Here is a 24,616-nt window from a genome sequence, read left to right on the forward strand (position 1 = left end):
GTACATTGTATTACCCTCCTTCATGACTTAATGCAGTTGCAATTGCATGAGGCTGAACTGGAAAGCCCAGTTTCATCCACTCAGAAAATGGGGTTTTGGCCACATGCTGGGAATTTCTGAGGTCTGTTTTCTATGTGCTGCAGCGTTTCTTCCAGAAGTCAGAACTATGGGAATTATTTAGTAAATGTATATATCTCAACAAGGAGTTTAAACAAAAATGCTGGACAACATGATAAGAGGTTAAAAAAAAAAAAAAAAAAAAAGTGGATTTTGAAAAATTTTTCTTTGGGTTTTTTGGTTGGGTTGGTGTGGGGGTTTTGGGGCGGTTTGGGGGGGCTTTTTTGTTTGTTTTGGGGGTTTTTGTGAGGTTTTTTTGTATTGTTGGTTTGGTTTTTTTTTTTGTTTTGATTTTGGTTTTTTTGTTGTGGTTTTTTGGTTGTGGGGTTTTTTGTTTTTATTTTTGTTTTGGTTTTTTTTGGCGGGGGGGGTGGTGGGGGGTTTGGATTGTGGAAAATCTGCTGCTTCTGTGGCAGCGAGGGCTGGGAGGGAAGGCGGGGAGGGTGACATCCATCGCTGTGCTGCCATCGGGTGGATGGCTGGGAAAGCTGCACATTCCCAGAGAGCTGCAGGAGCAGGGAGCGGGGAGCAGCAGCTCCCAAAAACTCCCCCCCAAAGCTGGGAACAGGGACGTTCCCTGCAGCAAGGACGGGATTGAGCTCAGCTCACCTGTCTGCCCACCTAGTCATCATGGCCTGGGGTTGCAGCAAGGCAAAGAATCCTAAAATGGAAATGGTTTGGGTTGGAAGGGAACTTTAAAGGATGTCTCGAGCACCCCTGCCATGGCAGGGACACCTCCCACTGTCCCCAGGTGCTCCCAGCCCCAGTGTCCAGCCTGGCCTTGGGCACTGCCAGGGATCCAGGGGCAGCCACAGCTGCTCTGGGAATTCCATCCCAGCCCTTCCTCACCCTCCCAGGGAACAATTCCTGCCCAAAATCCCATTGAAATCTGCCCACTGACAGCTTAAAGCCATTCCCTGTGTCCTGTCCCTTCAGGCCTTGTCCCCAATCCCTCTCCAGCTCTCCTGGAGCCTCTTCAGTTCCTGGCAGGGCTCTGAGCTCTCCCTGGAGTTTCTCCTCCCCAGGTGAGCCCCCCCAGCTCTCCCAGCCCCTCCTCACTGGGGAGATGCTCCAGGCCTGAGGATCCCCAGGTTCCTGCTGAACCTTCACCAAAAAGGAGCCAATCCCTCACCCCCAGGGACTGCTACACCTGGGCAGACCCCAAAACCAATCCCTGGGGTTTCCCCAGGTGTCCCAAGCCCCCTCTGCTCCCACAAACACCAGATGAGGCTCAGGTGTCCATAGGTGTCCCAGGACCACCCCACACCTGGGGGTTTGCCCTGATCCCTTGAATGGACAAATCCTGTGGAGTGTACAGGAAATGGAGCACCAGCATCCCATAAAAAGCAACTCTGGGACAGAAATCTACCATGTTTCACTGCTTCTGAAATTCATGGAATGGGAAGAGGTGCAGGACCACGATGGGGATGGGGAGAGCTGTCCCCTGGCAAGTGACTTTGGGAACAGCCAAAAACTCCCTGGCATGAAAGGCTGGGACAAAGAAATAAATTAAGACAAACTAAGGGCAGTCTCTCAGCCGATGTTTGGTGCCAAACACCTGAAAATGAGATGACAAAATATTCAGAGCTCTACTAAACATCCTCAGTGCAAACTGGAAAGGAATAAAATTTCCATCCCAGGGACTGGAGAAGAAAAGCAAGTCCTAAGGAAGTAGCAAGCCCAAGGAAAGGTGCTCCAGCTCTTGTGACATGTTTAAAGGACCAATTTAAAAACCTAGTTTCAAGGACCGCTTTAAAGAACCAGTTTAAAGGACCTGTTAAAAATGTCAAACCTGTTAAAAACTTGTTAAAAGGATCTGTTTAAAAACCTGTTTATGCAAACAGTAGCATAGACCCTTTCTGTGCTCTTCCCAACCCAAAACAAAAGCTCGTGGTGTCTGCCAGGAGGTAAAAATCTTCTGGAGGAGCACAGGAGAGAGAAATAAATGTACATCTGTAACGAGTCTCCACAAGCTCAAGTAAAAATCCATTTCATCTGCTGGCATTGGCAAGGTACACCCATAAATCAGGGAAAGCAAAATATTGCTTTCATATCCATCTGAGATGTTCAGGGAAATAAGGATCTCATCTCTTGGGCTGCCACAAAAATTATCTGTTCCGTCAGAAAAGGCAGATTTTGAATGTCAGCAAAAGCAACAAGAACAGCTGCTCTGTTCAGCTTGTCCACTGCTTTTGGGCTGGAGAGCAACCAGGGGACAAAACTCTCCCACAGCAGCTTCTGCTGGGGCACAGGGTGGACAACAGACCCCAGACCCCACCCTGAGGACACAGGAACCCCTGACAGCACCAGCAGGGACCACAAAGTGCCACAAAAGAGCAAAACTGGGAGTCACACTTTCCCTGGGTCTCCAAACTGGGAGGGCAGAGGAGCAGTGGATGAGGCAGGGGGTTGTAGGCACGCACACAAAGAGCAGAGAGCAGCCCCAAACAGCCATCAGGAAACAGGTTCTAATCTTTGCACTGTCTCATCCCCAAATTTAGAGATTTGTTGAAGATGGGAAGCAGGACATTAACATGTACAACATGCCAGCTATCACTGCAACATAAAATTCCTGGTTTTCCATCTGCCATCTCTCAACAGGGTAAAGGAATTCCTCCTGCAACATATGAGCAGTTGTCTCTTTTATGGCTTTTTAATGGAAAGCAAATAAAAACTCTCCAACTCCGAATTTATCAGAACCATCTTGAAGAGTCTTCCAGAAGAGTTTTTCAGCCTTTCCGAGAGCTGCACCAGCTGCATCCAATCATGGCCAGTAATTCCTTCCCAGCTATCCAGTGAGCCTGGGAAGGAGCCAGAGCCTGCAGCTCAAACCCATGGGATGGTTGGTAACACAGGGAAATGGGATTTCCCACTGGAATAACCCTGCAAACAAATTGCAGGTGACCGATATCAATAAGGACAAGGTTTTTAAAGAATTACCACCAGGTAACAACAAGAGAATAAAATAATTTCCAGGCTCTAGCACAGGCCTCATTCTCTGGCTACGCTTCTTTTTGCAGGTACAGAACCCAAAATCTGAATTGGGGAATTCCTCAGAAGGGTGATGTCACTGCTTCAGCCAAAGCTCAGTGTGAGCCCCATCGCTGAGGAGGAGAGGGAAGTGCTGAGTTTATACAAAATCAGCACCAAAAAAAAAAAAAAAAAGTGTTGGCCTCAAACTCTGATGACACCGCTCCAAAATGTTCAGAGCCTCTGTGCTCTCAAGACACAACTCTGAGCAATTTAAGGCACTCCCAGGACTGCAACACTTTTGGAGGTCTCTGATCCCTGGAGTTTGCAGCAGTTTGGGTTTCAAATTCACCAGGAAGTTCTGAATGTACTAAAGAAATTGATCTTGCAGAATAAATGGAAAATACTGAGATGTCACCACAAAAACACTAAAATAAATTAAGTGTTGACACAGCAACACAAAGCACAAATACCAAGTCTTAATGCACAGAGCTCTCAGAGAAATCTCCAATAATTCCTTGGGGCAAGTGAAAGGGAAAGAAAGCAACAGAGAAGTTTTACCCTGATTTTCAGATTACAAGGAAAATTACGATGAAGGAAGGAATCAGGATTATAAAGAGATGTGGAGGGTGGAAGGTGATCACCCAAAGGGTCTCAGCTCTTCCCCCAGAGTCCCTGGGTAAGGAAAATCACAGAAATGAGGCCCATGAGTAAAAACATTGACAGGTTTTCTGGAAGAGAAATGTCATGACTGTCCTGGAATCAATTTATCTATTGAATCCAAGAGATATATAAATATATAGAATGAAAATATAAGAATATATAGAGAATGAAAGCTGATGGCAAAGGGAGCAGTGCTATCAACCACAGGAAAGGAACTCCTGTTGTTCTCCTTCCATAAAACCATGAAAGAATCAGAGAATGGATTGGGTTGGAAGGGACCTTAAAGGTTGTGCTGCTCCAACCCCCAAGAGGACAGAAAGCCAACACTGGGAAGAAGCAAGTCCTTACCTGAGAACGTGGGGACTTCTGAGCACCTCTGAACCCAGAAAGAGCAGAACAGAACCCAACGGAGCTTGAAACGACCCCAAAGCAGCAAAGTTCTCCCCTGCTCAGTTCAAAGGGCAGAGAACACAATAATTGGTGAAGTGTTTGGGATAGAAACCACAGCCACACCAGTAAAACCCTTCCCCAACAGAAACACTGTACAAAAAGGTGCCTTCGTGGCTGCTGTCATTGCGTTTGGAGCCGTTTTAAGGCACAACTGTTTGTACTTGGATGGAACAGGAAAGGGAAGGAGTGTTGGGATTTGGTGCTGTTCATTTTCAGTCCTGTCTGAGCAAAAGTCCATCTGCCAGCGAAGAATGGACACTGGCTGGAGAAACAGCCCCATATTTCACTGCACAGGCTTCCTGTGGTGCTCCATCATGGTGAGGACTTGGGGTAATAATGCACAAATTGGAATGCAAATGCAATATTTCAGAGGTGGAGGAGAAAACCTGAAGAGCAGAGGGAAAAAGGAAAAAGTTTAACATCACTTTAGCAGCACACACATTACTGTACTCAAGCAGTGTCCAACAGCCTGCACCACTGCCAATGGCCAGGGAGGGAATTCATCCCCTGTTCAGAACAGTCCCAAAACTGGGATCTCAGCAGGACCATCCCTGTGCCTTTGGGCTCAGCATCCTCAAGGGAAATTAAGTCGTGATCTTCAAGTATTGGAGCTTGAGACAAGGAACATTTTCAGGCTCTGCTCCAACACGAGCAAGTGCCAGAGACTGCAGATCAACGAAAGCCTTATCAAACCTTATCACTGCTGTGTTTGGAGACAGAACCTTAAACACTGAGGTGGGCAGGAGGCTTTTAAGGTACCTCATCTATAGAGATCCAGTTTGGGTTAGAACTAAAATATAAAGAGCTGCCCAAAAATATTCCCAGACCAAGATTAGAGGAGTTCTGCTGTCCCATCACAAAGGTAAATACACACCTTTGTTCACTGAATTAATCCAGATTGAGAAATAATTTTTTATATATATATGTACAGATTTTATATTTTATAATTATCCAGATTTTATCCTATAATTAAACCCATGATTTTTAGCTTCAGGCCGTCCCGTCTTCTGCATTTTGGACAGACAGTTCCAACAGTTGGGAGCTTCCCCATCTGCTGAATATCCCAGGTTCCAGCAGAACAAGTGGATCTGTGCTGGCTGCAGGCCAGCTGAGAAGGAGGAAGATTTATGCAAACTCTCAGGAAAACATTTCCAACAGCTGGAATAGAAAGGAAATCCAGGCAGCATCTGAATCACAGAGTTATTACTCTGCCACTCCACACAGAATCACCAGGGTCCCTCCAGCAACCACATTATTTAATAGACCATTAAATAGACTATCAAAAATCCAGTTGTCTTCATTACAGCAAACAGGAAACTGTGGGATAATGGAGTGATTTTGTGAGTGGAGCAACTGCTGAGAACCAGAGGTGAAGCAACACAGAGAAGTTTCACACTGACAGAAATAAGGATGCTCCACACAGGCTGAAAATTGGGAAATTTCAGGTCCTGAACAGCTTAAATCTTACCCTGGGTTAGCACGAATAAATAAATGAATAAAGGGGAGGGGGAGGCGTGCTGCCATAGGTCACATTTTGAAGGGCTTGAACAGATGTTAGAACATTTTTTGGGATGAGTCAAGGCACTGTTCCTTCAGGACAGGCCCAACATCTGCAAGCAGTGAAGGTGGAGCCAGGGCCCAGCACTGCTCACTGCTCCTGCAGAACCCGGTGAGTTCACATTTGTAGGGTCGCCACTCAATTCCGCAGTGCCTGATCCCAGGAGATTCCAGACAGAAACCAGGGAAAAGCAGCTCTGGGGCCGTGCAGGAGTGCTCAGCTCAGTTCCTAAATCACCCCAAATCCCCCCAACCCTGCTGAGGAATCCCAGGTTCAGTGGCTGCAGATGACCGTGGAAACTCCTGGGAGAAGAGCTGAACCTAAATGCCTCAAAAAGGCAGCTGGGGTAGCCTGGAAATCTTTCCCTGGTGTAAAAACTTGAATGTTAAAAAAAAGGGGGTTTTTCAAACACTAAACTTGCAGCACGTTTCACAGGGAGAAGTTCAAAGAGTCACTAGCTGAGAAAACACACGTGAAAATATGAATTTATGAAGAATAATTTCCTCTTTCACTGCTTCCCCCAGAGCTCAATTTAAATATTAACAAATGTCCCCAAGTTAGGAGCAGCTGTCCCAGGGCTGGCCAGCAAGATCTGGGCAGCTGTGCCAAGGTTTGACAACCCTTTCCATGATGGAATTTTTCCTAATTTTTCCTAAATTTTTCCCAAGCCAAACCTCTCCTGGAGGAACCTGAGGCCACTTCCCCTTGTCTTACCCTGAGATGGATCTTCCTCCCTTCCTAGAAACTCAAATCCTGTCTCCAAAGGGTCCTGAAATAATTCTTGACAATTTTCATCTGATTAATCAAACACCACAATATTTTTCCTTTTTTTTTCCACTTTTAGTACTTCACAAAGCAGATTCAAGATGACCTTAGCGTTTTCTACATTTTAATGAAGCAAAATTCCAGGAATTTATAACGCTTCCTTTTTCCTACAACAAATAATGCAGTTCTCTTTCCAGATCTGACATGCTCACACGTTTTATGTCTGAACTCTGAAGCTTTTCCAAGTTTTGGAGTGGCTGCTCCATCCAACTAGGATACCTCCCTTAGGGTTTTATACTGAGCTTCGTGATGGGTGCAGACCCCAAATGACCTGGGGCTGCTGCCAGTGGGGATCCCAGGTTGTGGGGGAAAGCAGGATTCTTTTGTTGATGTTTTTAAAAGCAATATTTCAGAAGAATTCCAATTTTTAAGCACTATTGGAGAAAAATTCGCCGCTGGTTTTGAGTTTTCACTCTCCCTGGTGTAAAATAAAGCTGCTCTAGGAGTGTTTCCTCCAGGTAAACCTTTACAGCCTGAAACCAATAATTGGGATGAAAGGGAAGGGAAGGGAAGGGAAGGGAAGGGAAGGGAAGGGAAGGGAAGGGAAGGGAAGGGAAGGGAAGGGAAGGGAAGGGAAGGGAAGGGAAGGGAAGGGAAGGGAAGGGAAGGGAAGGGAAGGGAAGGGAAGGGAAGGGAAGGGAAGGGAAGGGAAGGGAAGGGAAGGGAAGGGAAGGAAGGGAAGGGAAGGGAAGGGAAGGGAAGGGAAGGGAAGGGAAGGGAAGGGAAGGGAAGGGAAGGGAAGGGAAGGGAAGGGAAGGGAAGGAAGGGAAGGGAAGGGAAGGGAAGGGAAGGGAAGGGAAGGGAAGGGAAGGGAAGGGAAGGGAAGGGAAGGGAAGGGAAGAATACATCCCAAGATGGATATTTTTCCAGAGCTGCCATTAACAGGGATCAGGATGTCTGGTGCAATGTGTGTGTGCTCCAGTGTCTTAAATACCTTAAATAAAAGGAGGTCTTGGCAAATCAGTTCTCTGGCGGCCAAAGCTGAGAATGGGAGAAGAGCAGATCCTCATTTTCAGCAAACATCAACTCTTTCTCATGGCAATGCCATTAAACAATCCTGACAGGGCAAAATCTCCCTGGGAGCATTCCAGGACCAAAGTACTTCTTTTCCTGCAGGATTTTCCTCCTGCCAAATGGTCGATATTTTAGCAATGTTTCACCCATTTAAGTGCAGCAGGAACAGGGGAATGGATTCATCCCTGACAGATTCCAAGGCATTTCCAAGGTGATTGTTGTCAACTGCTGGATCACCACGATGGGGACGTGGGGTTTAGTTTTTTCCTTTGTCACTGGGATTTAGCACAGTAGGGTGCTAGACTGGAGAGATAATGGGATTTTTCTTTGGATTATGGAAAATTTCGGCCCCATCAATTTCCCTGGAAGGACTGGGCTTGGTGGTCGTGTCCTGCTGAGGATTAGTGGGTGTGGAGCAACCACATCCACTGCAAAAGTGGGAAAATAGGGTTGTAGCTCTCCCCATCAAACCAGGATGGTGTATTTGTATCTGGATATTAAATAGGGAGGCAGAACTCTGTTCTGAATTAAAACAACATCCACGTATTACTGCACCATCCACTAAACTTTCCTGCAATTTCTAATCTTGCAGAACATCAAGCCAGACAAAAAATGACCTAAATTGTCAACAGAAAAATGTAGCCTGCTCTAGAGCTGATGCCAAAGCTCTATAATGTCCTGGAAAAAAAAAATGTTTCACCGTAACTGACAACCCAGAAAGTGCTAAATTTGTACCAGTATTTGCATCAGCACTCCAAGTGCAGGTGATGATTTGAGGAGAAAAGGAGAAAAGATGAGAGGAGAAAATGGAAAAGTTTCTTATATTGCAGCAAGGATTTAACCTTCAGTTAAAAATTGTTCTGTGATTATTCCAAGAGAAAATAATTTCAAGAGATGGGCTTGGAAAAAAATTAAAATGTGTCACCACCTCCACATAAAAAGCATTCGCTTACCTTGTGGTGCCCAACAAACACCAAAATTTTGGGGTTTATTTGTCCCAGGTGTGATCCATGAAGTGCTGCCATGTTTCTCCAACACCTGGGATTCATCCTGTCTCCCCAAATGACTCCCTGGAGTGCAGGGCAGGTGGCTGAGGTGCCGTTTGTGGTGTCACAGGTCTATTGCCACACAAAGGGAGCAGATAAAGGTGTGTGTTAATGACTGGGGGAGTCGAGGCAGGCCCTTCCCAAAATGGATTTACCTCAGGAGCGTGGGGACAGCCGCGCTGTTGTAACAAAGAACGTGAAACCCTATGGGGCACAAGAAAATACTAATCACTCCACAAGCAAAGAAGCAAACACACAAAGGTGAATCACACAGAGATTCCAACTCACACCTAACATCTTGTGTCTCACCCACAGAAAACTGTGAACTTTAGATTTCTTTGTAAGTGCAAGAATCAGTAGTGTTGTAGCATTTTTTGTTAGATAATAGTTTAAGAAAAATATAGAGCTAAATCAAATGTTATGCTTTACTTTTTTACTTTATTTACTTTTAATAATACAAATTTACCAGTTAGCCAGCTTAGGACCAGTATTTGGGTGACTTTAGCTAATATATCAAGTTTAGATACTGTATGTCTGTCCAACACAAGCCCAGAAAAACCATTTTCCACCTGTCTACTTAGTGTACCAGTAGATGCCTACCCATTTCCAAAAGAAATTGATGAAGCCATACAAAGTACGCTCACAAGATGGTTTTTGGCTTATTTTTTCCTCCTCTGGAGGCTGGGATTGAAGGCACTTGAGAGGACAGTTCACGTTCAGACTCAGGTGTTTATTATTTCTTATCCATGTTACCGTCTCACAGCAGTGAGCTCTGCAGTCTTTCACTAACAAGGCACAAAGTGGCCAACTGTCTCTTGTTACGAGGTCTTTTAAGGCTAAATTATCCAACTAAGAAATGACACCTAAATTATTTTCACTTTTAACCCAATAACTAATCACTTGTGGCCTGCAATGTGGACTTTTCTGTCCAATTACAAAATACCACCCAGAGCCATGGAGAAGAAGGTGAAGAAGAAGGTAAAGAAGAACAACCAGCCTGTGCCCTAAAACCTCCATCTTGCCCCATATATATTGCTATATTCTAAAACCCGAAACTCTTAAGTTCCCCACCCTGTGCTATCACACACTTCTATCCAAACTCCACCCCCACAATCCCAGTTCTACCATTCCATTTTGGAAGCTTCTCCACGGCCTCAGGTCAGTGCAGAGTTCTCCTGGGGGTCAGTGCCTGGCAGCACAGGAAGTCTGGAATTCTCAGCAGCCAGAACCCCAACAATCCATGAGATCTTTAGTCCCCAGACCACAACCAAGAGCAGACAGGCCTGGCTTTGTCACTTAGGCCGGGCTGTTAGGCTGGCTCCTGCGGGTTTCACAGCAAGAGGAGCAGCTCAAGTTCTCCAAGGGCTCGCCCTCCTCGGCACTGCCGACGCTGCTCGTAGGATGAGGTGGGTGCTTGGAAGACATTTCTCATTAAGAACACATCAGCCACATCCTCTTGCTGCCCAAAGAAAGGAAAGTTTCTCCTAAAGTGTTTTGCTGACTGGAATTTGGTTTGTTGAAGACATGTGCCTTTAAACCGCGCCGCCGGAGGAAAGCTGCTTCAACAAGTACATCTTTTATAAGAAATACAAGGAGATTCACAGCCAGAAGGAAATTGTATTTAGGAATAAATTTGTGTTTGGATTTTATTACTAATTCATTACGTTCTTAATCTGAAAAATCCTGAAGCAGCACAACTGCTTGAGAATTATCATTAATAATTACATTGATACTGAATTCTTTTATGCAAATAGTACAGTAGACTTAGAGATAGGACTCTTTGTAAACCTCCTGAGTGTTTGCAGGAAGTTTAATTCATTCCCTATCTCCTTTAGTTTGCAAATGAGGTGTGAAACAATTGTCTGTTCCTGGAAGGTGGCAGCATTCAAGTGCCACAAGCAGGACGTTGATGGGTCGGGTTGTCCCCAATGTCATGGAGTGAGGTCGCCCAGATATCATTAATTATTACAATGTATTGAGTGCTGGCAGTGCAGGGATGGTCTGGGTGGATTTGGAGTGTGCCCAGCTCTGTAACTCACCTTTGGATCCAGAGAAGGCAACATCCAGGATTGCCCTGGGGCCAGGGATGGGCTGTGGCTGAGCAGGACCCTCCTGATAACACAGGGAAAATTTTTGGCCCACCATTAGGTCTTCTCCTTCCCCAAGGGGGGAACAGCTCCCAAGCAGGTAAACATGATTAACAAGATGCCATAACCTCCCAGACACCTCTCTTTTTTAGGGAAAAAAAAAAAAAAAAAAGCAATACAGGCTGCTGGTAAATATTTCGGAGAAAGAAACAAAACTATTCTGCGAAAGAGATTTCATTTGAATAGTTTGTGCCTGAGCCTCATCCTGGAGTTTCTCAGCTTTCCTATCTGTTTCTGCTAATGAGTTCAGCTCCCTGGGTAGAATGTGTCTGGTAAATTTTTCAAGACCTGATCATTAGCAATGTTTTGTATATTTTATTTTCTTGTTTTCGCCGTATATAGAGTTGTCATTTTTAATTCATTGCCCACTGGAATTTAAGATGGAAAACTCACATTCACTTAAAAATGAGAGGAGGAGGCTGGCACGGATTTTAATAGATGCATGTTGTCTGCAGGTGAAATTTTCCAATTCTAATACAAGTGAGTGAGAAACAAGGAAATGTGGCTCACACTGAGGAAGCAAAGTGGTTCTAGAGATAAGAAACTCACTCTTCCCGTGGCAGGGGGAATGGAGCACTGACAGTTTAAGGAAAATTTCCTAATTCTTCCAAATACACAACGTGGTCGTTGCAGTTTCCGAAGTGCATCCCCTCTTCTGGCCTCTGGCTGCAGATTAGAGAATTTGAGCTCAGCAAATTGGGGATTTTGTTGGCACAAAACCCTGAAAACACCAGTGTAATCCTGATTTATAGGGAAGGGGGTAACATAATCTTCTTACTTTACAGCATTTAAAAGGGCAGAGCAGAATCAAGTGGTTTAGCCTAATTTAGCTGGGTTTTTTTTCTATTAGATTTGTAAAACAAGATGAAATAAAACGAGCATGTCCACGCACAGAGCTTCTTATAATGAGCTGAAAAACTCTACTGACAAAGAATTCTAATTGTAAAACAGGGCTGCAATGCAATGAAATGCTGTTTTGACTCATTTTACTTTTGGGTATTCTATGACATCACAACCCTGACATTTTTCTACTTTACATCACAGAGATGTATCTCTGAAATGTGCTCACCTGTGGTGCTAAAGGTGCTCCCCCCTCCACCTCAATCCTTTTATAAAATTAACCCCATTGGACCCTAAAATTAACCCCTTTCCAGCCTATTTTCCATGATCAAGGAAACTCCTCCTCCTGCAGATCTGACCTACCAAGTCAGGGTTAAAACCAGACACAGTTCTCCAAAGCTGTTGCTGTCTACACCAGGAAACTTCTCCCTCTCCTCCACCTTCTCCACTCGTTTTACCTCCAAAGAAATGTTGAGGCCCATGGAAGTGTGAAGGATCCCAATCCCACTCCTTTCCATGCTGTGGAAGACCAAGGAGGAGTCCTCCTGATGCATCCCATGCCTGGAAAACAAAATCTGGAGGGACTTGGTCGTTTCTTGCTCCTCCTGAACTAAACCACAGAACTCCAAAACACTGGGGCTCCTCACAGAGCAAACAGCTCCGTTCCTGGAGAGTGAAAATTCACACTCATGGAATTATGGAAAGGTTTGGGTTGGAAGGGACCTCAAAAATCATCTCCTTCCACCCCCTTCCATGGCAGGGACACCTCCCACTGTCCCAGGTGCTCCCAGCCCCATGTCCAGCCTGGCCTTGGGCACTGCCAGGGATCCAGGAGCAGCCACATCTGCTCTGGGAATTCCATCCCAGCCCCTCCTCACCCTCCCAAGGAACAATTCCCAATTCCCAATATCCAATCCAAATCTACCCTCTTCCAGTTTAAAGCCATTCCCTGTGTCCTGTCCCTCCATGCCTTGTCCCCAGTCCCTCTCCAGCTCTCCTGGAGCCCCTTCAGGCCCTGGCAGAGCTCTGAGCTCTCCCTGGAGCTGCTCCTCTCCAGGATGAACAGCCCCAGCTCTCCCAGCCTGTTAAATTCCTACCAGACCTCAGAAACACTGACAGGATTTACTCACTGTGCCCACCACTGAATTAGAAATTCAATCTAAAACCTTGAGAGAGAAAATATTTTTCTCTTTCCACACAGCTAAGGAGACCATTCCCATTATCCAGTAAAAATCTGCTCCCATCCCATCCCATCCCATCCCATCCCATCCCATCCCATCCCATCCCCTTCTCAGCAAAAGGATCCAGATTTCACGTCTCTCAGTGTGTCACCAATGAAAGGAAAAGCACTCAGGACCTCATGCAGAGCATTTCCTGACTTCCCACTTGAAATCAGGAATGCCTTTGATAAGATGCATTGAAAATATTGCAGCAAAACATCCTGACAACTCCAGTGTCTCTCAAGGAACATCTGGAGCAGAACCATATGGACATTGTGCAGGAAAATGTGCATTTTAAATGACAGCATATTTATCTGCTTTTGTCCCCCCTTTACTTGTGCCTATTGAAGATGGATGTGTAGGATCAGTTATGGGGTAACTAAGCCCAGATACCAGGAGGACAAGGAAATATTTGACATCCTCGTGGTAATTTTTAACCAGAAAACCTGCACCAAAAAGAAAGGACTACATAATAAAATGATTCCACAGGAGAAAAATGCCTGACTCCAGCCTTACTCACAGCATTACAAATGGATTTTGTCAGCCTGCAGCCTTACAAGGCTCGTTGATAGTAAATTAAATTTGGTCAGTTTATAAAGGTATTGCTTTCATGTTTCTCTCCCAAGATCTTCCATCCCTCGGAGGTTTGGAATCACCTTGCTTCTCCTCGCTTGTCTTCTATTCTTCATTACACAACAGATGACCTATCAGATATTCTTCTTCTACTCCAACAGCTTTCCCGTTGCCAACCTTCAATGAGAATAAAGCCCACAACCCTTTTTATCTTCATTCCACTGCTGCTTCCACCGGGGTTTTTTATTTTTTTTCCCCTCTTCCTAAAGATCGTTTGCTGACGTTGCTTCCTCGGCTTTTACCCAGTGGAGCAAGCAGTGTCTTCTGAACTGACAATTCTGACTTTTTGCTGCTTGTGATTTTTCTAAAGCATGACAAGTGCTGGCATGAAGACATGGCAAACCTTTTCAGATAAGGAGCTGGGAAAAAAAAGCACGGCCTTTCAAGGAACAGTGGTAGTTAGTGCACAACAAAACAAGTCTCCCATGGATTAATTTAATTCAGCTGCACCTTTTCCATGGCAGCAACAATTAGAACCAACACGTTGTATTAATTTTTTTTAAGTGTTTAAGATCTCAGTGTTTAAGTGTTTAAGATTCTAGCACAAAACAAAACTTCTTTTTTTTTTTTTTTTCCTGTGACTACCTAATTAATATGTGATATATTTTAGCCAGGATGAGAAATGAAAACAGAAATAGACAGAAAATGGATCCCTGCAACTCTGTTAGAGGGAAAGGCAGGTCTGGGGTGAGATTAAAAAAAAAAAAATTCCACTCTGTGTATCTCATTTTCTACTTTGCACATTCTTCAGAAGATGATCCCAAACTGAGAATTAATAGAATGTTGCTGATTTGTGAATGAAAGAAAAGAGTTCTTCAGTACTTGCCCAGGATTTATTTCTCCCAGAGAGGCTGAGGTTGCCCCTGGATCCCTGGAAGTGGCCCAGGCCAGGCTGGACATCGGGCTTGGAGCAGCCTGGGACAGTGGAAGGTGTCCCTGCCCATGGAGCTGGGTGGGATTTAAGGTCCCTTCCCCCCAAACCTTCTGTGATTCCATGACTTTGGGAGCTTGTAGAATCCTAAGGCAGCAGCTGTGTGTGGGTGAGACAAGGCAGGCTGACACTGACAAATAAACAAAATAAATATGAAAATAGAAAAAAAATATATATAAATAAAAATTTTAAAAGTTAAAAAAACAAATAAATGAGCAGCTCTCAGTCCTCAGATCAGTGGGGATGGTCTGTGCACACAGAGAGCTGGGCTGGAGCTTGGATGTGGCTGAAGGACAAGCTGGAGGATCCCTGGTGGGTGCTGGTGGAAGGAGGGACCCAGCCAGCACAAACCTTCCTGGGCTTTGCAGCCTGAGAAACGGAAAAGGATGATGGATGGCGATGGCAGAGGGGGAGTTTGTTTTCTTCAAGCCTTAATGCACTCCATGGAAGTTCCAGGCACAGGGCTGGCTGTCTTTGCAGGGCAAAAGGCATTGCCCAAGCTTTGTGCCTGCTTTCAGAGCACTTCCATCGATGCCCCAGCTGGTGAAAGCCATTAAGACATCCAGGAGTGAGGACAGCGAGTGCTGTGAATGCAGCAGAGTGAGTCCATAGCTCCTCACACACAGAAACAAAACTATCTTATCCCTGTTCCATAATGGATCAGGAGAGCAGCTATCAGGGCATATTATCTCAGTGCAATGTGAATGGAGGCTAATAGCCTGCTCCAGTGCTGAATTAAAAGGAGGATTGAATCAATAGATGGGAGAAGATGAATCAAGTGTCCATTTCCTTGAGCTGATAGCAAAAATAATGTGATAATGCATGAGGAGCTCCCCTCTAACATTCCTGGGCTGTAACTGGAGAGTTCTCACTCAGTGCCAGCCAGAGATGAGGCTCTTCTGAGTCAGGAAGTCAAAAACAAGACAATGCAAAAAGAAAGAAAGGGGAGTTGTGAATTCAGCCACTCACCCATAACTTCTGCTCAGCACCAACTCTGCTGACTTGTGTGCTTTTCTCTCCTCCTAGACTGGGAGCAGTGCAAAACAGATGCTCTGCAATGATTCATTTTCATATCTGCTGTTGCTCAGTGGCTCTGGCAGCACCTCCACCACAAGCAATGGTCCTGGAGCAGCTCCAAGTTGGCTTTAGGAGTTGTTTTGCCAAGCTGAAAGGCAGCAATCAGAAATACATCAGTGCTCTCTGCCTTTCCCAGGGCTGGCCAAGACAGTTGAAAGATGAGAGAGCAGAAAATACAGCTTGACCCCACCTTAGCTCTTCCTGAGGAGCACCTTCCTGATGCCATCAGTGCCTTTAATCATGCTCTTTAATTTGAGGGAGAACCAGCAAGGATTGCAGGGCAGGAGCCTTGTGCCCAGCGCTGTTCCCAGCAGCCCTGATTAATCACACAAGGTTTTTAGCAGTGAGATCCTCACTGAGGTAATGCTGCAGGAGGTGAGGTGGTCATTGGTGTCATTAATATATTGACTGGGGAAAGAGCCCTTTTCTGCTTCCAGCTCTGCCCCCGGCCCTCGATGTGACCTTGAGCTTCTCCCTTTCTCCATCCCATTCCCCCACCTGCACAGCTGCAGGAACAATTCCTCACCCCCCTCACCTTTTTGCTGTGATGGGCCCCACACATTCACTTTGGACAGGACACTGAAGTCTTTGTCCTGGATCCATTTTTGGTATAACACAGATGTCACACCTCTGCTCTGAAAGAGAGTTTGCCTTAAAAAAAAAAAAAAAAAAAAAAAAAAACCTACAAACAAGCAAATAAATAAAGAAAATTCTGTAGGAGAATGGCTCAGAAGCTGCTGAGTACTCCCCATGCTCTGATATTTTGGTATCTATGAGAGCCATGGAATAACTGAGCTGGCTGAGGTTGAATAATCCACCCAGAGGAGCATCTGGAAGCTTCTGTTCCCACATTATACAAGAGCACGGTTTGCCTGTGGGTTAATCTGAAACGGGGCCCAGAATGGCTCAGGCAGGACAATCCTGGGATTCAGCACTGACCAAAGCTCCTTTCTCAGGGGAATCAAGGGCAGTTCTCCAGTTCTGTCCACCTTCACCTGAATTCCAACCCAATTCCAGCAGCCTTTACTCATCCTTGGACCAAACCCCAGGATTCATGAGCTGCTCTGGAAATTTCTGCACCTGTTTCTCTTCCCCTTCAGTTTTATTTCCCTCTTCCATCCTCTTCACCTTCTTCTCCAGAATATTCCATGGAAGAACTCCTGCTTCTCCTGGCAGTGAGGGTGGAGCAGCTCATTCACACAGATATTTAATGTCTATTTTTACAGGAATGACTCTCAAATCCACCTCCCTGCTCACAATTTGTCTCCTTTCATTCAGCCTTGCCTTTTCCTCTCTCTGTTGACACCTCTTCCTGCAAATTCTGATTTAAAGTGACCAAATTGGAGTCTTGCTCTTTCCTCTTAAGCATCCTTCCTTCCCAAATTCACTGTCAGCCCTGTCAATACTCTCATTTTGCTTTCATCCAGGGCTATAAATGAGGTGGTCACAGGTGGTGACAACCCATCTTTAATATTTTAGCCAATTAACGGTGACTTGGCTGACAGAGATATGAAGATAACGAGTATCTGTGCTATTATTTGTAAATGTAGCCATGAAGCTTTGATTTTTTTATCAGTAAAAAATGTTATGTCAATAGAAACTTCTGCCTGGATGGGCTAATTCCAAAATCTGGAAATAAGTCCTGTTACCCTTCTCCCACACACATAAACCCCACGTTCCTGGTTATCAATTCAGGGTAAAGAGCAGAAAATCTTCTGAAAAATTCCAATTTAAGCATATTTTAGATTAAACCACAGATCTCCAAGATTTTCTGGGGAAAAAACCCTGAGAAGAATTGGGGAAAATATTACAAGTACTAGCAAGATATGCTTTTTAAAAGTCCCTAATTAGGGGATGATGCCAATGGATGGTTTGATAAGATGAAATATGGAAGTTTATACATCAGGCTTGGACTTTCAGGGAGGCAATGCATTCCCAATTCCCAGCTGCATCCCTCTCCTGCTTTCCCAGCCCCAGGAGGGTGGGACAGAGGAAATAAACCCCAGGCTGTATTATGGGCAAGAATAAAACTGTAAATTTACTCACCCCCAGTAACAGGGACCTAATCCAGGTGCTCCCAGCATATCAAATTAATGGGAATTCTGCCTCCCATGAGCTGCCTGGTGTGCTGGGAGCAGCATCAGGGGCTCAGTGGACAGCTCAGCCTCACATCCATCGCTGGAGCATCTGTTCCTGCTCCTCAGGAGCCCAGCAGGAGCCTTGTTCTTCCCTGCTCCCTGCCCAGGTGCTGTTGTCAGGCACAGGCAGGGAAAAGGAAAGCTCATAAATCAGCCAAGAGCAGGAGAAGGAATGTCAGGCAGTGTGAGACCAAAACATGCTCTGCCCACGGTGGAAAGGACACTCCAGGACACTCCTGGTTATCAGGGCAGAGTAAAGAGCAGAAATTCCTGGGAAAACTCCCATTTCAATAGATTTGTTTGTAGATCACAGCTGCTGTCGGATCTCCAAGGTTTTCTGCTTCCCTTCCTGCTTGCTACAGCAGTTTTTTAAAGATGAAAATTCCTGACTTGGCCTGCCAGGCTCTGTCTCGTGGAGGGGCTCCTGCTGCACCTCTCACATCCCTTCTGGCTGGAGATGCTTTCAGGATCCCCCAAAGGCCTCTCCACTCTGTCAGGACAGAAGTGAGCCTCTCTTTTTACATGTACAAGATGCTGGGGTTTTGCACCTTTCTTTTTAATTTCAGTCCTGGAACGAAGGAAGGCATTGTCTGGGAAAAAGCATCCACTGCTCTCTGCCAGGCCTTGAGGAGCATCAGCTGAAGCTGCACTTTGGTTTAAAGAGTGTTCAAAATTCATGATAACCATGAAATCACTACCGGCAGCTTTGCAGAGGTTGTTTCAGTCCTGCAAAGGTATTTAACATAGATGAGCCAGTTAAAAGTCTGAGCTGGCTGATTTCATGCCCAATATCTTCAAAAAGTCTGGGTGGTCCTGGGTGCTGGCAGGAAGAGAAAGGAGCTCTTCCCAGGAAACACAGCTGGAAATCAGGAATGGAGCAGAGCAGCCCTTTGCAGTCAGACTGCTTTGGGACTCCAGCCATGATGGTAGCATGAAGGAAAGTCAAGGTTGTCCTATTCTTTCCAAAAAAAGAGAGCACACCCTGGCACTGGCACGGGATGTTCGTTTGGTGGCAGAGTGTTGAGTCCCTCCTGTGATCTCCTGGAGTCCCCACTGCAGAGTTTCAGGTGTTACTGCTCAGACATGTCCTTGAGTGCCACATCCAAAGGTGTTTGGAACACTTCCAGGGATGGTGAATCCTTGATTTATGTGAGAATGCTCAGGCAGTGGCTTCTCCTTTAAAAGCAACAAAACCAACTATTATTATTATTATTATTATTATTATTATTATTATTATTATTACTATTACTACTACTATTATTATTATTACTATTACTATTATTATTATTATTTTCATATTAATGATAATATTAGTGATATTGATATGATGATAATAATAGTAATAATTATAATAGTAATTATATTAATTATTATCATCATAATTATAATAGAAATTACAAGGAGAGGGAGAAAAAGTAACAAAATCCAGGAGAAACAAGTGATGCCCAACACAATCTCTCAGCATGCACTGACCAATCCCCAGCCCATCTCCCAGCCACAACGGGTGCCTGCCAGCCAGTCCCCCCAGTTTGCACACTGGGCATGTTGTTCTGGGGTGTGGGACATCCCTTTTAGCCAGTTTGTGTCAGTGGAAGGCCTGTCTGTCATCTTCCCATGGATCCAGAGCTGTGGCATCACCCGTAAATCCTGAGATCAGCTGGGGAAACAGCTTGGGAAGCACTGGCAGGTCCCTCATCACCACCCACCCTGATGTCTCAGGTTTGGCTTTTCTGTTTTTCACATTTTGTGCTGCTTTAGTGTGTGGGACTGAGCTTCATCTCAGGGGATGGTGAGCTCTGTGCACAGAGCAGGGAGACAAAACAATTCCTGCTCCAGCTGGGCACCAAGGACAAATGATCCAAATCTCAGCCCAGGAGCACAAACAGCGTGGGCTGGAGAGAGAAAAACAAGCAGGATGGGAGTGCCTGGGCTAAAGCTGGAATGGGACAATGAAGTGCAAGGTGCAAATGGAGCAGAGCTGATCCCAGTGAGAGCCCCGGGAGCGCTCGTGCATTTTGGGACCATTTTGGTTCCTCTTGGCTGCAGCCCTGGCTGGGCTCTGCTGCTGCCCAAGGTGGATCCATGAGGAGATCCTTTGAATAAATCCCTGCTTTGTTCTGTGACTCTGCCCAGCCTCTGCTCCAGGGCAGCCTCACAAGGCATCAACCCCACACCCCAAATCAAAGAAACCCTTGGACTTTAGGGCTGCTGGGGGCTGCTGTGCCCTGGAGTGGGTGTGAGGCCCTGGAGCCTATAAATACACTCTTGCAGTTTATTCCATATCAGAGCACTTTGATTTACTCAGGAAATAAAGTATCTCCTCCTGCTGCATTCAAATGTTATATACAGATTTAATCACAAGCCCCATGATACTTCACATTACTCACAAAGCTGAGCTTTTGTACTTCTCCTTCCCTTTGCCTGTTTTTTTTTCTTTAAGTACCCATAAGATTAAACTAAAAAAAAAAACCCTCAAAATTAAAGAAAAAAAAAAAAAAGGCAGCAGCCAAATACAGAGCTACAAATGACATTTTTCTTTTAAGAATCTTAATTTTTAGACGTGATCTAGGGGGACTCACCTCAGTTCCTGGGTGCTTGGGACTGCTTGTGCATTTTGAGACATTCTCAAAACAAATAACAGGATAAATATTCAATCAATAAAGGATTGAATTCCACGAGTGACTCAACAATGCAGTAACAAAAAGGTGCAGTGCCTGCTGGAGGGGAGGAATGGGCAAAACATGGGAGAAAATGGGCAAAGCAGGAAGGGAACAGAAGGAAGACCTGGATTCAATTTAGGAGAAGAATGGGGTCCCATGGAAGCAATAAAACTTAGGAAAAGGAGCAGAGAAAGGAGGGGGGGGAAGGAGAAGGCTGAAACAAAGATTTGGAAGGGTCACACCTTTCTAAAGATACTGATCTGAAGCACCAAAGCTTTGTCAGAGTTGAATTTCTGAACTTTCTGCCAATGAATCATTCCCTTCCCTGGGCTCCAGCACCCTCCTCTCCAGCCCTTCCTCCCTGCTCAGTGCCCAGGTCTGAGCCGTGATTCAGCTCCAGGAGCTCTCCTGGAGAGTTTTGTGGAGCAGGAGGGAAGCAGCAGAAGGAAAAGCAGGAGCAGCAGCTGAGCTCAGCCCTGGCTGCTCCAGCAGCTGCAGGGACTGAGCTGCTCCTGCTGCAAGCACACAGTTTGTGCACTCACAGCTCTCCTGGAAGCCTGGGGGATGCACAAGGCACAGTCCCAGGAAAAGTTCTCCTGAGCCTTTATGGAGGTGCTGGCAGAATGAAGAGACTGAGGGAGGATGCTGAGAAATGCCTCCGCTGTTTTCCAGTATATTTCCTACAACAACAGAATCCCAGACTGGCTGGGGCTGGAAGAGACCTTAAACCCATCTTGTTCCACACCTCCCACTGTCCCAGGCTGCTCCAAGCCCTGTCCAGCCTGGCCTTGGGCACTGCCAGGGATCCAGGGGCAGCCACAGCTGCTCTGGGCACCCTGTGCCAGGGCCTCCCACCCTGCCAGGGAACAATTCCTAATTCCCAATATCCCATCCATCCCTGCCTCTGGCAGTGGGAGCCATTCCCCCTTTTTATGGCACTCCAGGCTCTTGCAAACCGATTGAGGCGTTCATCACCCTCCGTTGTCCTGTGCTGACCTGGAGATGAGCCCTGGTGCAATCATCCTGTGAAAAATGAGCATTAAACTATTACAGCACCCCTCAGCAAAGGCACGCAGGAACAAAATACTCTTTTGGCAACAAATATGCCCAAAAATCCCTCATAGGAAAGACCCCAAACTTGGGCTGGGATGGTTTAAATCTCTTCCCTGGAACCATGGACAGATCTCACCACAAACCCCCTTGGAGCAGAACAGGGGGAAAAGCCTCAGTGGAAGCCTCTGGGCTGGCAAACGTGCCTGGTCAGAAGATGGCCACGCCACAGAGCCAGGTTCAAGGTATGAAAAAGAGGCAAGGATTTCAAACTTTGCTCATAGATATTCTTCAAGTGGTGTTTAATACCGCTCCTTTTGTTTGTTTTGACAATGGATCTTATCTTTTGCTAAGGGCTGTGTTCAGGACTATTATTACCCTCTATAAAAGCCTCACAGTCTTTCTTTCCACTTGTTCAGCACACCAAAGTGGCATAGCAAATTTAATCGAAGAACGCAGCTCCAGGGAGAGCCTTTGGAGACTCTCCCCTTTTTCATAATGCCGTTATCTCCCTTTCCTTGTGTTGGGGATGCATAAAAATCACAAAAAAGTCATTCTGAGTACATTCTCCCTGATAATTATTGTCAGACTCCGAGATAAGTACCCTACGTGATGTAATGTGTGTTAGACCCGGCTCTCTGAATGCAAATCCTGCCACCTTCCAGGCCCAAACAATGGGCGCCCTAAACACCAGGGCCTGGTATTTTGCCACAGACAAGAGAGAGCTTTGATTTTTTGTGTTTCGATAAGGCGCAATCTGGGTGCCTTTATCTCAGCTGTTATATTTAAAGATGACATTCTAGCCTTGCTGCCTTGCCTATTGTCTTGACCCTGATTATCTCCAAATGTTGTTGTTTAGTCAAACTCGCCGCTTTAATGAAAGGCCTGCTCCCAATTTAAGGAAAATTATTTAAATGCAGAGTATCCTATACACTGCGGTTTCCAAAAGAACTAGGCGGTTAATCAAAAGTTAATTGTATAATTCTCATGCAGATTAGGGCCTCTTGCAAATGAATCCCAGGTTGTGATTATTAAAAAAAGGGAAAGTGCTGGAGTAATGCACAAGGGTCTTCAGTCTGGTAAACAATCAGCTAAGGTTTAATTTGTGGTAAACAAAGTGCTGATACACCAGGGGTCTCCAAAGGAGACAAAAAGGTGAAAATAAATTAAAAAACAACATACAGATATGATCTTTTTGTTTTTAGGCATCTTTCAAAAACACAGGCTAAATGAACAAAAAGTAATCCATTAATATTTGCTGGCAGCATCCTGGCAATATGCAAATGAGAGCAGTCCCATAATTACGCTGCAGCCCTTGGACAGGGATCCTGCTCACGCAATGTCACTGCCACCACCTCCAATCAGCACCTCTGTGGTGCTCCCGTGGAAAATAAACTGCTCTAATGAGCACTTTGATTAATCACAAACTGCTGCTCCCCGTGCCAGCCAACAACCTTGGCAGAAAAGGGCACCAGTGGTAGGGTCAAAGCTTATCTGTGTGCTTTGGAGTCATCCGAGGGAAGGAATAAACCAGCAGTGATGTCTCCACGCCAAAAAAAGTCATGGCTCAGATGAAAAAAATAAGGTAAAGAGGAGGTGGTGTCCCCACGGAACTCAGGCTGGATAACCAGCCCCAGGTTTTTAACCAACAGCCTCAAAAACTGAATTTTCTTACCTGGATAACAACCCAAGGTGGGAGATACTTATGTTATCAAACTTTCAAAGGAAGTTCCTTGTTGGAGTCCTGGATGCTGAGAATTTCAGACTTTCTGTGCTGCCAGGCACTGACCCCCAAGAGAACATTGCATTTGACCTGAGGCCGTGGAGAAAGCTTCCAAAATTGATTGACAGCACTGGGATTGTGGGTGTGGAGTTTGATTAGAAGTGTGTAATATCACAGAGTGGAAAACACAGAGTTTGGGGTTTTAGAATATAGTAATATATATATAAAATAGCAAGAGAGAGGTTTTAGGGCAAAGGCTAGTCCTTCTTTTTCACCTTCTTCTTCATAGCTTTGAGCAGGATTTTGTAATTACACAGAAAAGTCTGCATTGTGGACTTGGAGTGATTAGTTACTGGGTTAAAAGTGAAAATAATTTAAGTGTCATTTCTTAATTAAATAGTTTAGCCTTAAAAAGCCTTATAAAGAAAGATTGACAGAGGAGAAAAGAAGCCAAGAGCCAGCAGCTCCTGGCACAAATCGTGGCCAGGATGGAAGACAGCAGGGCTCAAGGCAGCTCCCTGGTGACCCTTCCAGCTGGGACCCAAAGGGAGAGCCCTGGAGTGTCCTGGGAAGGGAGTGGGAAGCTCAGGGCTGCTGAAGACGAGTGGTTCCAGTCCTATGGAAATGGTGAAAATGGCTCTGACTGGGTTGTTCTGCTTGTGAGGAGCAGCAGAGGTGGCACGAGCACGGCCAGTGGAAGGTCACTGTGACTGCAGAGCTCCCTGCTGCCACGTGGGATGCACGACTGGAAATCCCTGCCTGCCTGCCCAGGAAAAACCTATTATCAGCTGTTGCCCAGATTTTTAAAAGTGTTAAATTTTCTTTTATAGTTCTTTTGAAAGTTTTAATGTCCTCATCAAACTTCTTTAGCCTTCTGGTAATGTTTACACATTTGAGAGTCAGAGTTCCCACACAATTTCATGTATAAATAGAATAGTTTACATATTTCTCTGTAAGTAAAGAGAAATGATTGATTGATCTTTAGACCAGTGTGGTTGGAGAGGTGGTAATTCCATCCTCCAATCCACAGTCACCTTTGGAATTCTATAAATACCAGATGTTAGAATAAAACTGAGTCTTTTTCTCTTTTGAACTTACCAAGCTTCTGTGTACTCATTTTGTGTCCAATAGCGACAATCAGCTTATTTATTTCCATGCTTGGTCCTGGATGAACAAACAAAAATAAATCTTGACAGCAAGACATGAGCTCCACCCTGGGATGTAGGTGCTTGGTGCTCACCTTCTGCTTTTCTCTTTTTAAAGGGAATCTGAGCCGTAATCTTCTTCTGCCGTGAAAAGATTTATCCTCTAAATTTAAATTAAGAGCTGGATCTTCAGCCAGGTGTGGGTGATTCAGGGAAAACTTCATAGCTGGCCACACTTGGGCAGGCAGAGCAGGGTTAGATGGGATTTTGGGAAGGAATTCCTGGCTGTGAGGGTGGGGAGGGGCTGGGATGGAATTCCCAGAGCAGCTGTGGCTGCCCCTGGATCCCTGGCAGTGCCCAAGGCCAGGTTGGACATTGACACCTGGGACAGTGGGAGGTGTCCCTGCCA

The 24,616-nt window shown here is 45.4% G+C and overlaps 1 long non-coding RNA gene across 1 annotated transcript; it reads right to left on the reverse strand.

The window, feature by feature from the left end:
• Positions 1-6,695: 6,695 nt before the first annotated feature.
• LOC128791883 (uncharacterized) lies at positions 6,696-8,641 on the reverse strand. The gene is made up of 3 exons (XR_008432207.1): positions 8,551-8,641; positions 7,518-7,564; positions 6,696-7,056 (listed from the first exon to the last, which is right to left on the reverse strand). It is a non-coding gene; the product is annotated as an uncharacterized LOC128791883 (long non-coding RNA).
• Positions 8,642-24,616: the final 15,975 nt, after the last annotated feature.

This window comes from Vidua chalybeata, chromosome 8, assembly GCF_026979565.1.
Source record: "Vidua chalybeata isolate OUT-0048 chromosome 8, bVidCha1 merged haplotype, whole genome shotgun sequence".
Taxonomy (NCBI): Eukaryota; Metazoa; Chordata; class Aves; order Passeriformes; family Viduidae; genus Vidua; species Vidua chalybeata.